Below are 14,672 nucleotides of genomic sequence, written 5' to 3' on the forward strand. Positions count from 1 at the left end.
AGCCCATGTTCTGGTGTCAACATGGGCTTCTATGGGAATTCACATCGGCATATTATCAAGCCCATTATCGCCGCTTTAGCGGCAGTTTTTTGCCGATAAAGCGGCGATAATTTTAACGCCGGACCTTGATAATATGCCCCTAAGATAGTAAAGGCAGACCAAGCAGCCTATGAAAGGTGGTGGGCGTGCCGTGGGTGCGTTCAATCTTCACAGCCGGAATACAGCTTAGCTTTCAAAACAGCGCATGCACGCTGCCTCTAGGATCGACCTAAAAAGGAAGGGGGGGGGGGGCACTCAGAATGACAAACATTTTTTTCTCAATTATTCTATAGAACTGGCAACTCTAAATATACTTATCAATACATTTGCTGCAGTTATATTCAGTCATCCCTTACAAAATGGAAACAAATATGATTGCCAACATGCTACAGATAGCCTGGTCTCCCTAAAGTGTGAGGTATCCACAGTGAGATCTTTTATAAAAATGGGGGTCCAGAGGAGCAGATTTTGAGGCCTAACTGGACCCCCCTTCCCGTCCTTAACACCTACCGCCCCAACCTTGACCAATACCAAAAGATGATCCTCCGGGCCCATTACAGAGCAGCTCACACCCAATTTGTGTTGTTTCACTAAACCTACAGCACTGTCTACAGCATGAGTCTCTTCTTGGTCGGTGCCTGCCATCCCCTCCCTCCCTGAAATAAGTGAAGGTCCTCCCCAGGTTTACAACCTCTGGTCTGATATGTGTGCTGGATGACAAAAGAAAGCAGAAACAAGCAATACTCGACCACCTCATCTTGAAGCGTTAGTAGGAACATTTAATGAGTGCTCCACAGTACAAAGATACACAATATTTGATGTACACAGGACAATTGGTTATAACATTCTACCACAACAATAGTGTAAAATGTTGTTTTTAAAACAAATAGGTTGAAGTGATGCGTTGCAACGCGACGGCCAGTCGTGAAGCCCTAATCACTTAGGGACATATTATCAAGGAACGGCGATAACATTATCCCTTGTGAATTCCCATAGCAGCCCATGTCCTGGTGTGAACCTGGGCTTCTATTGTAATTCTCTGGGCATATTATCAAGCCCATTATCGCCGCTTTAGGGCGATAATTGTATTGCCTGTCTTGATAATATGCCCCTCTATTCTGATAAGGCCCCGGATCTCCAGTTTCGCATGCACAAAATCAGAGCAGTAGCACCAAGGTCTGCATGATATGCCTCTCGCATGAAGTATTCCAACAGCAACCCTTGCACTCGTAATGAGGTCCCAATGCCGGTTTATTAGCCGAATGAGAGTACATGTCAGTTATTTTAGGCATTTGTAACAGGCACACCGATGCAAATCAATTCCTAAGCAATAATTCCAGGAACACATGTTTGTATACTGGCGAAAAAATCGCTTGCAGAAAAAGTGTATTTGCGGAGCCTTAAGTTCACGTGAAATAAGCGGAAATAAACCCTAATGGTCTACACGTATTTTGCTGCAAAAAAAATCAATACACATTGCGGCACTTTTAATACCTGCATCAAAAACAATCTTCTGCAAAACCTTATCTAGTCACTTTTCTTTCGCAAATGTAAAACATTTTTTTTACATGTTTTCAAGAAGTGCACAGAAATAATGTGCCCCAACTTAGCACACCTTTAGCACAAACATATGAAGTGCCCTAAGGACATGCCCTGTGAACATATCAGAGGAAGCCACTGAAAAGAACATTTAACAATTCCCTTCCGTACCATTTAAACATAATTTCCAGCAAAGCTTCGAATACACATCCACCATGTAACTGAAGAACCACATAGCGTCACCTCTCTACATAACTACTGTACAAATGAGGAATCGGCAATACAAATGGGACTCGCCTTGATGACACACTGGCTTTGTAAATGCTTTTTGCAGATTCTGCACAACAAAAGAGAAACCAGTGGAAGGAGGGCCACAAGTTGTTCCTTTCTCAACGCAAACAAAATAAAAACAAGAAAGGCACACTGAAGTGGATGCCTGCTTGTGCCCCAGGGAGACCAAAGAGTATGTCCTAATACAGGAGCACTTTAGTCTGTCCCTGCGTGTGCACCAGGGGCACTATAAAGTGCACTCTACAAGACAGCAACATCGAAGACACCACTGCACTGGAAATTGAAAGGCAGGGATTGGTGCGCATGGCTGCTCGTACCCGGGGCAATACTCCAGGGGAGTCAACTTTAAAAAAAAGATGGGACATGGACCAACCATTAGCCAATTGGAGGGATACGATTTTCAAATGACACAATAAAAGGCTAATCCTAAGCAAAAGGGGAGTCAGACACCACAAAGTAGATACAACAGATCGATTGCAGTGCAAGCTCTGTTTGGGCTCGACCTGAAAAGGCCTGTCGCCCAGAATAAGCAGTACCTCCAGATAAATTATTTCTTGCCACTAGGGAAATATGCGGAAAAAATAACTACATTGCCATTAATTTCTCCTTTTGATGAGTGCCGATCATTTGACAAGAACAGATTATGAGAATGAAAAAATTATTTCCTTTTTTGCCGCTAGTGATGCTCATTGACCTTCCTTTCACTTTGGCTCCTAGCTTTGGCTGCAGGCATTAAGGTGTCACAACTCAGCTGTAATGTGTTTTCACATTTGAACAGCCACGTCATTTTCTTATTTCTGGTTACTAAAGCTGTCATAACTCGACTAAACTAGGGGGGCATTGCTAGACTGCCATCCAATATGTCTGTGCTGTTGCAGAGCCCTCTCCCTAGCTCTGCATTCACAGGGTAATGTTGTCCAAATATCTGTGATCCAGATCTAGGGACCACGAGAGGCAATATTCAATCCCCCACCTACTCTGGCCCTCGGGGGCACTCTGATGATGCAGAGTTTGAGAATTAGCCACAGCCTAACTGGGAGCAGTGGCTGGGCCTCCTGACACATTGGCTGGGCAAATAGGGCTGGTGAGACATGGTCATGGCATGGAGCGCCAAGGAATAATAGGTGACATCAGTGAGGTGGTTGGATAGAGGGCAGGAGTCCCAGTGACTCTGAAAGTGGTTCTGTGAGTGCAGGAGATGAGTTGGCCCAAACTTGGCAACTGAACAGCTTGAAGAAACATGCACTTGATACAACTGTATCACTAGTGCACATTAAATAGTGTGCATGCATCCCTGTATGAACTCGAACCTTGCTTGCCTTCCCACCAACTGTCCAGTGTGCTGCAAGGAGGTGGACGAATGTCTTCCCTTATGTTACTGCCCAGTGGGGAGTGTCATTGTAAGGGAACAACTCGATGCTCTGCTCTCTGTTGATCCACTCCATTGACCTCTAACTATGACAACAAAGGCTCATTGCTTGGCATAGAATCGCTAAGCACACAGAGGGCTTAACATATCTATCTACGAACAAAGATCATCGTCACTTGTGCACCCTAGGCAACAGCCCTAGCATAAACAAAAAATGGCTAAGGTGGACATAAAACAGGGTAAACTCAAGTTTTAGCAGAAAAAGGCACCCAGTTTTTGCCTCTGGCTGGGAACTCCTCCAAGTTCCCAGGATAATAAAGGAATGGCTGAACAGTCACATTTCATTATCAAAACGACTCTTCTGAACAAGAATTCCAGTCTAAAAGTGATAGACACCAAAATCGATCACCTAACAGCACAAATGGATATGACGAAAGACAGTCTGTAAAAATTAGATGAGGTGGAACAAGAATGTCAGATTTGGAAGTCAGAACGCCGACCTTACAGAATGCACTGCAATGCGTGGAAAATTGCAGCAAAGAATGAAGATCTCAAGTCAAGATCACATAGTAATAATATGTGCATTGTGGGCCTTCCTGAATTGACCAACTAAAGCAAGCCAATGTAATTTGTAGAAAGGCTACTGGGAAACCTACTGAGCAGATCCAACTTCACTGAACTCTTGGTGTTTGAGAGGGCTCATTGATCTCTAGGCCCTTGGCACAACCTTTCCCAATTGCGTGGTCCCCGCCTCATCCCTTGATTGCCGGGCTATATAGATTACAGAGGGCGGCACACAGCACTCTGCTTAGCCAGAGAAAATGGTCCTCTTTGTACCAGGGCAGTTAAATCTCGTTTTTTCCGGACTTCACAATGGTGATGTCACCAGGCTCACACAGCGACTCTGGAGCTGAAGATGCTGCTGAGAATAATCGTCATTAAGTATGCAGTGCTATTTTCCACCCACCAGGCTGTGGGTACAGCACAAAGCGAGAGTGCAAAACTTTGGGAACCCAAAGGAAACAATTACATTTGCCAAAGAATTAGTCAAAGGTACCAAGGCTAGAAATTAGGCAAGTACTAATGAAAAACTGGACTTCAAATGATGGACATTCATAAATCACCAGACCTTCAGAGAGTAACAACTCCCACATAGGGTGGGCAGAGGCGGAAGTGTTCTATTCTGCTGTTCCCTATCTGATATGAGGTGTTTTATCAGTTATTATTATCTAATGGTGGGAATGGCAGACTATTGACTTTCAGTTACATACTTGCAGAGTGTGAAACATATCAATATTCTTTTCCAGGATTCGTAAGCAGTACAGTGGAAGGTGAAATATGTTTACATTTTATCAGGACAAGTCAAATTGATGTCATACAATGTGCTAATTACAGAGCATGGAGATGGATGGTGCTGACCCCCCTTGTGCAAGTAGCATTATTATGATGATAAAGGGATGCTAATTATCAGTAAGGGGTTGCACTGATATTTAGGGCATTCAGTGTGGGAGGGGTGCAGGTTGTGATTATTGGAGAAGTTTTAGCAGGGGCAAGTTCCTTGGTCATACTCAACAAACTCATAGGCTCTCCCAGCACGATGTAATACTTTGTGAGTCTTGACTTGCGCCATAGCTGATGAACGTAGACATGTGGGATCATCTAAGGTGAGTCCAAGTAATACAGTGGAAGATAGGAGATTTGGTTTACCCCAAAAAGCAGGGTTTGACTATAGCGTACACATAAAGACATCACATAGAGGTAGCCATGCTAGAAGAGACACATGTAGATCCTAGACACACCAGCAATTTTGCTCTAAAATGGGGACAAGTACTTCGCTGCATACAGTACATACCACAGGGTATTGATTAAGAAATCACTATACTCTAAATGATTACACTTGAGTGCGGACCTGCAGTGTCAATTCCTGAATGCAAAAGGTACACTACACTACTCCCCTATTACCCTTATAAACACCTATTCACTTAACATGGAATTCCCAGAATTATTTAAAGATATTCTGGCAGAAAGTTGCAGGAAATATTGTTTTCATTTGACCTTGTTTCACACACTAGACTGCAATACCTCCAAAAGTATGGACCATTCACATGCTGCGAAGGTGATAAAGCAAGTGTAAGTCAACAATGGACTAAGGGATGTCTAGGCGGTAAAGAGGGGCACAGACAATACCTACTCATATTATTGCACTGTGCATGACACTCACTCCCGTAACTTGCCTCCACTGAAATGATGCTCTCGGTTACCACCATTATATATTTCTAACACACCCTATCTAATCACTTCCCAGTGATAGTTAAGCTGTATATCCCAGATTTACAACATGGGTCGGTTCTCATGCAGCGCACTTAAGGATAGTGCTTTCCGAGCTGATCTACATGATGCCATTATCAAATTCTTTAATATTAACATTGGAACTGAAGATTATTTTTCAACAGTATGGAGGGCCTGTAAGGTCTACATCAGTTTTTTTTAATGAGCATTCAGATTAGTGTTCTCCACTAACCACATATGCAGTTTGATAAGGCCGTGGGTGAGCTTAGAGTTGAGGAGGAGAAATACGAGAGACCCCTGTCCTGGGGGGTCTTCGCGCTTGAATGAGGTTTTATTTTTAAAAATATTTGTATTATTTTACAATGCAAGTAACCCTGCTGAAAATATATAGAGGCATATTCAATAAGTGTTCAGTTATGCTCATCTCTTTCTCATGGTTGAATGAGGCTTTATTAGCATAGAGAAGACTGGCAGTTAGCGTAAACCTCCACTTGGCAAAAGATTTCAGAGCCCGCAGTCATTGAGGGATAAAGAATCAGAAAAGTGCTGTCATAGATTTTGAAACAAGCAGTGGTAGGTAATGCATCAGTTTCATCTATGTAATGAATAAAGAGCTGTTTACATCAATCATCATCCAGGAGTGGAGAGGATGTGGCATAGGGGCCAGAGCTGCTGACTAGAAAGTTGGGGATCCTGGTTTGAGTCTTGGTGGTGCCATGCAACATCCCGTGATTCTATGCAAATCACTTAATCTCTCTGGGTGATAAATTGTTATACAAATATGCTGTAATAGTAAAAGGCAAAACTTTATGAAAATATATTTCCATCAAAGCGGATGTTAACAGTATTTTGGAGGCAGGAAACTGATTAGCGAAGCAGACAGGAACAAGCCTTGGTAAATGCAGGAAAATTTGCTGCGGCCCCATATTTACGCCACCCTTGTAAATATGGGGCAGCGTCAAAATCAATGGGTGTTGCGGTGGAACGCCCACAACAACACCCATTTCCCTCCGCTTTCATGCTAAGTATAGCGTGAAAGGGGGCATTTTTTACAAGGCAGCGTTATGGCTTAATGCTGCCTTGTAAATAATGTGAAGCCCATATCGCCATAGGAACGTCACTAAAAGTGATGTTCTTGTGGCAATAGGGGCTTGTAAATATGCCCAAGGTTAGATACAACTGGATCACACTGCTGCTCTCCATGGCTGGCCGTATTGTATTAATTAAAATGTGAATGCTTCCCAGATATTTATATATATTAAATAACATCCTCCTTCCTCTTAGTAAATCTTTATTGTACGGGGGCTCCTTTGTAAATTGGCCTGGGGAAGGAAGACCCCCCTGAATAAAATGGGACTCCCTTACTATGCCGTACGACAGAGGCAGGGACGAAGTTCCAGATTTACAGAGGTTCTTCCATGCTGCCAATCGCATCATGTGGTGGACTGATGTTTCACACAATGTAGAGATCCTCATCTGCCCATAATGGGTGATCATATAGACATAAGGGGGTTGCGATACAAAGGCCAGGCTTCTGCAGCGTATCAGACTGTGTGCTGAACTAACGTGTCATTCTGAACCCGTGGGGGTTTCCTCTACTCACCTAGATGCCCAACGACCTCGGCGGGAGAGGCTGGATTTCCAGATTATATAATTATACACAGGTAGCTGTCAGGCATCTACAAACAGAGGATAGGAGACATGCAAGGCCGCCTCAGGAGAAAGCATTAGTGCAAGTGTGAAGTGACTCTGTTGCACTTAAACAAAGATGATGGGGGTGTCAATGAACCACACACACAAACTGGTGGATTTTACGTTCCTCAATAGGCCAGAGTGCTCTCCCAATTTCCTATGCGGATACGATCCGGCTGCATTCTTCCATCTGGCTTGGGTGTGTCCACCAGCGGCTGTTTATTGGGATAACATTGTTCAGATGATAGAGAGATTACAGAAACCAGTGTGGCCTATATCCATGTGATAATGCTTCTAAGATTTGTTAAGGGCCTTCTAAAATCCACACAGAGACTGATCTCAGTGTTAACACTGCTTGCTAAAAAGAGGTTACTGAAAATCGATGAAATGGCCAATTGCTAAGACTCATGTCTGGCTAAGGGACGCGGCAATCAGTGGTGAGAGTGCTATTGACTTAGCATCATTGTAAGTCCCACAAAACAGACCTAAAGATACTTTGGCCCCATTCAGGTATTATATCGTTCATTGGTGCTCTGATGACGAAGGGTAACTACATCTCTTGCAGTGTTCAGACATTGTGCTCTGGCCTTGCCACCTACAAGACAGCTTGCAGAGTTGGACACGATATACTCTGGAACGAGGAATAATAATAGACAAGCTAAAGGTTTCGCAAACTACAATAATATGTTTTTTGTGGTAATGTGGTAAATGTTATTGGATTGATATGTGCTTTTATACATGCAACTGCTTTTCTTCCTTCAAATTATGTGATGTTTCCAATCTATGTGCTTGGATGCAGATGACATGATTATAATGGCATGAGGGAGAGGATGTGGCCTAACTGCTAGAGCAGTCAACCTCGAAGCTGAGGAACCGGGTTCGAGCTTCAGTGGGGTTCTCAACATCCTGTGATTTTGGGCAAACCACATAATCTCCCCGTGCATAACAAAAATGTATGTGTCTGTCTGTAAGGCAACTGGTGCTCTGTTACTTTCGGGTCAAGTTTGCGCTAGGTAAAACTCCAAAACACAAAAACAAATTATGCCTGTACTTGTATATTTTTGGTACTGAAAACAATTTGACTGCAATATTAAAGTTAGAGTCATGTTTTTATACTGGGATTAGAGGCTAAGCAGTGCCCAGAAAGAATACCCCCCACTATCTGTTGCCAGTCATAAATTTGGCAACCCAAAACACCCTTCTCATAACATAAAGCACCCTCCTCAGAATACTTCCTGGACCTGCGGAAGAACAGAAGAGGGCTGGACTTGCTGTCTGTGACCTGAGAGGAGCCATGAGGTACGTGGCTTGCTCCTACTGGTACCTAGTAGAAATAAGTGGACTCCAACAGTCAGTTAGGTGACCTCTTATTTGGCATGGCTACAGGTACACAACAAGCTGCAAGAAACTTTTACTCTGCAAAGTACCCAACTAGCAGTTCCAGGGAGTCCAAATGAATTTCAGCTTCATCCCACTCATGGCTCCCGGCATTTAAAAAAAAGCAGATATGTTACATTCTGCGTTGGGACTTAGAAGAAATTAATTATAATGCTTTTCTTCAATAATGTGACAAAGTCAGTTTCGGAAATTGGACTTAGAAATGCTTTGGAATGTTTCGACTTTCAGACATTTCACTGGGGGTTCACTGACAGAATATCAATCACAAAAATATTGAGGTAAAAATGTAGAATACGAAAATATCGACTCCCTATACTTGAAAAAGTAAGTACAAAAATATTTTAACCCGTTCTGTGCCCATGACGAGCTGGACTCGTCATGGAGCACAGTCGCGCTGTGCCCATGACGAGTCCAGCTCATCATGACACCCACCCACGGGGGAAGCGCTGGCGCTCCCCCCGTGAGTGGTCGATCCTTTTTTTTTACTGGGAAGGCAGGGGAAGACCTTCCCCTGCCTCCCCTCGCTCCCCACCCCGCGTCATCAATGACGTCAGCGCACGAGCCGCGCTGACGTCATTGGAGGTTTCCCCTTTGTTCTCCGTCACGCAGGAAGCCATTTGCTTCCTGCGCGTCGGAGAGGAAAGGTGAGTTTTGGGGCTGGGGAGGGGGGATTTCGTGATCGGTGGGTTAGTTAGGGTGGGGGGAGGAAAAATGCATTCAGATAAGACGGGGCTTGCTGTAGTTATTTCATTTAGTTGCTACCCTGTGAAATGGATCCAAAAAAGAAAAACGCTCTTCCGAGAAATGCCCTTTTTCTGAAATGTTCTATTCCAAAGTGCAGCAGGATGGAGAGAAATAGAAGGTTTTAAATATGAAAAATAAATACATAACTAAATAAAGCAAGACAGAGGGGTTGCAAAATGGCCAGATTGGTTTTATTTACATCCAAATACACCAGCATCACTTTACAGAGTTTGCCAGTGAAGCGCTACTTTCGTTTTCTCGTCTTTCTTTGAACAGCATTGTTGTTCCCAGGTTGGGAAAGTGTACCATTCCTGGAGGTACTACAATACCTGGTTGATGGGTGGATTGGAAAACACAATGTGTACCATGGCTCTGTGTTTATGGATGTGGTCTTTTTATACCATACTGCTTACGTTTTGTAAGGATATAAGCAATGGACAGTGAAACGGTTCCCTTCAGGGCCCTCTAGTCATGTCCATAACTTTTCAGGTGAAACCACTCGCTGATTTCTGAATAGTGAGTGAGAGATCGTTAGGGTAACCTTGTTGTTTCTGCTTACATTTCACATGCTTTACTTAATTTTGCATTCCCTATGAGTGGTTGCTTTTACTTTTTTTAGGCAGCATATTACTCTTATCAAGAGCATAATTTGTTTTGAGCCACACCCAAGTGATTATAGCGGGCACAATTAGGTTGTAGCTGAAGGCAGTGCGAGTTTCTCTCAGTGGTGAAGTATGGTGTTCAGTGGGGGAGAGGATGTGGCACTATGGCCAGAGCTGTCGAATTTGGAACTGGGGAACCGGGTTCAGCCTTCATGACCAGTCCACCAGACCACTCTACTGACGGAGCACATTCCCATGCTAGACCGTAGAAGGCCCCACTAGACCTTAGAAGGCTTGATGTCTTAGCACAAGCAGGTGTACCCTAGTGGTGTCTATTGTGGGTTAACCTTGGAAGGCCTGTCCACCACAATCCATCCCCAGTCTTGCGGGCAGGCCTACGAAGCAGCACACCCTAGAGCAACAGTGATCCAGTCGCTGTGACTCTGTCACTGAGGTCACATGAACCTTGAGCAGGTTAGGGCAATGCGAACGGTGTGACCTCACTGGGTACCTATTTCGGGTGGGTGCGTAGTGTTTGCAAGTATATTATGGTTTGAAAAAAACTTGCTGCCTCCTTCCTGTCCTCCAGCAGTTTTCAGAAACAATAAAAAGGTCATGATAACTTTGGTGATTAATGTTCTTCCTAGAGAGATATGGAGATTTGTCTAGTGGAAGGGTTGACTCCTGGAAAGGTAGCACAGAGGGTTAATGTGCCTGCTGCAAAGAACATGTACCATGCAGATCACAAAGTGCACTGCTTTAATGGGGGGACCATGATGAATGGTCATTTAATGTCAGCTGTAGATGATGGATCCCTGAACAGTGTCATGTATGTGCATGTTTGCATTATGCGGAGGGGATTACCAGGTAATTATTCACGCAGCTCCTGATGGATGTCACATGCGGTTTTTCTGAGTCCCCAGATAGATCATGCAGTCTGTGTGTTCTCTTTTGTACTGCCAGTCACCAGTGTATTCAACTGTGTAGCCTTGGACCGTGTCATGTATGTGCATGTAACTTGCATGATCGAGGTAACTATTAGCGGCGATACTAAGTGTCTCTCGGACCTCTTTCAAGTGGTCGCCGTCCTTTTTCCCCAGCAACCCCCCCTCCCCAGGGGCGACAATCTGAAAGATAGCCCCGGGCGCCACAAGCTCTAGCTACGCCTCTGCCCCCGATGTCTCTTTTACGCATTCCTGCTGCACGATCGTTCGATCGTGCAGCAGGAATGGCCACTAGCGCCAGGGTTTGTTTTTTCTCGTTTTTTAGGTTTGGGGTTGTTTGTGGGAGCGGCGCCTTAGGCAAGGGTCACTCCCCTTATGGCCACATTATTTTTTAAATATTTTAAAGTGCAAACAAAATCAAAGAGGTAGCAGACGATATGTTACAAGAGGAAAAAGTGATGTGTGCATGTTACAAAAGAGTACAAAATACAAGTAGAGGTAAAATACTGCAATAAATGGCAGACACTCAGAAAACAAGATCAAACGTTACGTTACATGAAGCAATGGTGGTAATTGTGCATTTATCAAAAGCAAACAAAATACAAGAGGTAGCAAACAATACGGTACAAGAGGAAAAGTGACATGTGTGCAAGTTACAAAAGAGTACAAAGTACAAGTAGAGGTATAAAAGTGCAATAAATGGCAGACACTCAAAACACAGGAACACACTGGGAAGGCACTTCTATAGGCATAGAGAACAGAATTTCCTCTAATGTAAAGACTTCATTCAGACAATAGAGAGGGGGTGAATTAAGTCTGGAAGTGTCTTTGCAGGAGGAGAACTTTGAGGTCAGTTTTGAAGGACTAGGAAGAGGGGGTGGTCCGGAGCTGAGGCTGAGTTCCAGATTCTCGCCGCGTTGCCTGTAAAGGATTGGGCCATCGATCTTTCCTTCTTGAAAGTGGGAGGTTCAAGCAATAAATTTTGCGCAGTACGTGATGGTCTAGAGCATTATATGCATATGTGACATTAATGTTTTTTTCTCCTTTTTATTCTAGTCTAAAGCTTTTGATTCCTGTTTCCGGTTTCGACAGTGGTTGTTCTGCAGTTTTGTGTAGTTGCATTGTTTTGGTAATAATTTTTTTTGTTGTATTTACTCCAAATGAGTAATATTGTAATGTTTGAATGAATTTTTTTGTAAGTGATGTCATAATGGCAGCATATTTAGTTAGTGGTTTGAGCATGAAATTCTTTGCGACGTGTTTTGCATAGTCTTATGTGTAATTTCTTTTCTCTTTCTTTTTTAGTGGGAAATTGTTGATCCATACTGTGTCTGTGCAGAGTAGGTGGTGGTGAGTAGTTTAGCTGCCTCTGGCAAGTGAGTGGTATTGTTTTGGAGTATATATGTGTTTTTGATAAAGGTGCTTTTTGTTTATTACTTATTTTACAAAGCATTATGGCTTGCCGTAGAATGACTGCTCAACAGGTGGTTGGTATGCTTCTTGAATCTTCCTCTGAGCATGATTATGAGACTGACAGTGCGTCTGAGGGAGAGGAGGGAGGGGAAGATTCTGGCAGTGAGTTTTCTCTCCACATGGAATCATCGGATGATGAAGGTACTCTCAGTGCAGATGAAGGTACTCTTGGTGTGGATGAAGCAACTCTCAGTGCGGATAAAGTGCCTGTCTGAGAGGAGGAAACTGCTGTGCCGATGGTGCAAGAGGCATCTGGATTGCAGTCTGAGGCTGCTAGGCTTCCTACTGGAAGTGCTGGACTTTGGGCTGATCCAAACATGGTGCAGCCGGTTTTGCTGCCTTTAGCGGTGATGCAGGGTGAAGAGTGGATTGTGAAAACTTTTTGCCTATACAGTTTTTTCAGTTGTTTATGGATGATGTATTTTTGGGTGAGATTGTTGAGCAGACAAATTTGTATGCTGAACAGTTTTTGATGGACAACAGTGACAAACTTAGGCCCCAGTCTAGAGCTACCCGGTGGACTCCACCATATCTGGAATGTAAAGAGGTTGGTGCCTTGTCGTGGCTTTACAGCTCACGAGCTGTGAGTCAATGGTTCAGTTTCTCGTCCTTTCAATTATTAATAGTGCATTTCATTTTTGTAAAATCACTTGCTAATACAATTGTATATTCTGAACCATTACTCACCCTCGTGCCAAATCCAACCAGTATGTGTGTGTGCTTTAAGATTAGATGGCTGTGCAGTAATATTTGTCTTTTTTGTCTTCCTGAAGCAGGGTGTACCTTGCCCCTTTTTGTGAATGTTGTGATGTGTTGGTTTTGTGCCTGGTGGTGTGAATGGTCTTGTGTGTATCACGTATGAAAGGTGTGTGAATGGCCTGTAAAGCGGTTGGTGCCTTGCCGTGGCTTTACAGCTCACGAGCTGCGAGTCATTGGTTCAGTTTTTTGTCCATTTAATTATTGACAGTGCATTTCATTTTTGTGAAATCTCTTGTTAATAAAATTTAATATACTGAACCATCACTCGCCCTCGTGCCAAATCCAACCAGTATGTGTGTGTGTTTGAGGAATAGATGGCTGTGCAGGAATCTTTGTCTTTTTAGTTTCTCTGCCAAGGTGTATGTTCCATGTAAGAATAACCCACCAACTGTAGATATTGTCGTAAACCCATGGGAGTTCATGGTGATGTCTCTCTTGTGAATTCCAATAAGTTATTTTATCCACAATGTCCTGCAAACCTCAAAATGTCTGTCACATTTTCCTTGCAATATTGTGCCGAAATTCTCACGCTGTAGAAACAAACCACTAATTATGTCAAAACGATCTGGTTTTGCAAGGGGGTCAACTGTCTTTTTGGCCCGTGCTCGGCGGCCATCTAGGAAAACCCACCAAACCCATACATTTCTGAAAACTAGACACCCAAGGGCTTCCAGGGAGGTATGGCTTGCATGGATCCCCCAACGTTTCCTTACCCAGAATCCCCTGCAAACCTCAATTTTAGCTGAAAAAATCACTTTTTTCACACATTTTTGTGTGGGAAAGTTGTGGCATCACCGGGCTCACTCAAATTTCCCACCACCCAGCATTCCCCCAGGTCTCCCAGTAAAAATGGTGCCTCACTTGTGTGGAAGGCTCAAGTACCCGCGACAGGCAAGGGCCCAAAACGTAGTGAGGTGACATCAAAATTGCCTATCTCAAAACCACCTGGTTTTGCAAGGGGGTCACCTGGGTTTTTGGCCCGGTGCTCGGCGGCCATCTAGGGAAACCTATCAAACCCATACATTTCAGAAAACTAGACACCTGGGGGCTTCCAGGGAGGTATGGCTTGCATGGATCCCCCAACGTTTCCTTACCCAGAATCTCAATTTTAGCTGAAAAAATCAAATTTTTCACACATTTTTGTGTGGGAAAGTTGTGGCATCACCGGGTTCACTCAAATTTCCCACCACCCAGCGTTCCCCCGGGTCTCCCGGTAAAAATGGTGCCTCACTTGTGCTAGGTTTCCCAAGGTGCCGGCAGAGCTAGGGTTCAAAAACTAGAGCTAGGCACTTTGCCAAAAAAGGGTCATTTTTCACAGCGATATTGAGGTGTGACCACGTTGCGTTTTGCGCCGTTTCCTGTCGCGGGCACTAGGCCGACCCGCACAAGTGAGGTACCATTTTTCTCATAAGACTTTGGGGAACGCGGGGTGGGTGGAAACTTGTAGATCCACACAGGTTCCAGAACTTTCCACCACAGAAATGCGGGCAAAATTTGTTTTTTTTGGACAATTTTTTAGGTTTGCAAGGGATT

The sequence above is a fragment of the Triturus cristatus genome, chromosome 4_1 (assembly GCF_964204655.1).
Source record: "Triturus cristatus chromosome 4_1, aTriCri1.1, whole genome shotgun sequence".
In the NCBI taxonomy this organism is placed as follows: Eukaryota; Metazoa; Chordata; class Amphibia; order Caudata; family Salamandridae; genus Triturus; species Triturus cristatus.